Here is a 1,657-nt window from a genome sequence, read left to right on the forward strand (position 1 = left end):
CGTTTTTAAAATTTTTTTACTGTTCAAATACATTTGTCTCCACCTTCCTGCAACCACTTTCCCTACACCACCCCCACCTCCCACCCTCAATTCTTCCCCATTTTGGCTTTGTCCATGGGTCCTTTATATGTGTTCCTTGACTTGACCTTTCGCCGTTGTCCTTCTCCCTCCTTCCCTCTTGTTACTGTCAGTTTGTTTTTTCTTTCAGTGTTGCTGGTTATATTTTTCTTGTTTTGTTGTTTAGGTTCCACTTGTAGGTCAGATCATATGGTATTTTTCTTTCACCACCTGGCTTATTTCACTTAGCATAATACTCTCCAGTCCCATCCATGCTGTCAAGAAGGGTAGGAGCTCTTTCTGTCTTTCTGCTGTGTAGTAGTCCATTGTGTAAATGTACCATAGTTTTTTGATCCACTCATTTATTGATGGGCACTTAGGTTGCTTCCAGCACTTGGTTATTGTAAATTGTGCTGCTATGAACATTGGGGAGCACAGGTTCTTTGGAATTGGTGTTTTGGGATTCTTAGGGTATAATCCTAGCAGTGAAATTGTTGGGTCAAAAGGCACTTCCATTTTTAGCTTTTTGAGGAAACTCCAAACTGTTTTCCACACTGGCTGCACCAGTCTGCATTCCCATCAACAGTGCACCAGGGTTCCCTTTCTCCACAACCTCACCAGCGCTGCTTGTTTGTTGATTTGTTTATGATGGCCATTCTGACCGGTGGGAAGTGGTATCTCACTGTGGTTTTAATTTGCATCTCTTTGATGGCTAGTGATGCTGAACATCCTTTCATATGTCTCTAGGCCTTCTGTATGTCCTCCTTGGACAAGTGTCTGTTCAGTCCCTTTGCCCATTTTTTAATTGGATTATTTGTCTTCCTGGAGTGAAATTATGTGAGTTCTTTACATGTTTTAGAGATCAAACCATTGTCTGATGTATCATTGGCAAATATATTTTCCCATACAGTTGGTTCCCTTTTCATTTTGCTGATGTTACTTCAGCCATGCAGAAGCTTCTTATTTGGATGAAGTCCATTTTTTTTTTATTTTTTACATTATGTCCTTTACACTAGGGGACACATCAGTAAAAATATTGTTGTGTGGAATATCTGAGAGTTTCCTGCCTATGTTCTCCTTTAGGACTTTTATGGTGTTGCAACTTACATTTAAGTCTTTTATCTCGAGTTTATTTTTGTATATGGTGTAAGTTTATGGTTGAGTTTCATTCTTTTGCATGTAGCTGTCCAGGTCTCCCAACACCATTTGTTCAAGAGGCTATTCTTACTTCATTGTATGCTTTTGCCCCCTTTGTTGAATATTAATTGACCATAGAGACATGGGTTTATTTCTGGGCTCTCTGTTTTGTTCCATTGATCTATGTGTCTGTTCTTATGCCAATACCAGACTGTTTTGATTAGAGTGGCCTTGTAATATAGTATGATGTCAGGTATTGTGATCCCTCCTGCTTTGGTCTCCTTTCTCAAAATTGCTGAGATTATTTGGGGTCATTTATGGTTCCATACAAATTTTTGAAATGTCTGTTCTATATCTGTGAAAAAGGTCACTGTTATTTTAATAAGGATTGCATTGAATCTATAAATTGCTTTGGGTAATATGGACATTTTGATGATATTAATTCTTCCAATCCATGAACACA

This window comes from Pteronotus mesoamericanus, unplaced genomic scaffold (genome assembly GCF_021234165.1).
Source record: "Pteronotus mesoamericanus isolate MK-2021 breed Mesoamerican mustached bat unplaced genomic scaffold, CSHL_Meso_final contig_24, whole genome shotgun sequence".
Classification (NCBI taxonomy): Eukaryota; Metazoa; Chordata; class Mammalia; order Chiroptera; family Mormoopidae; genus Pteronotus; species Pteronotus mesoamericanus.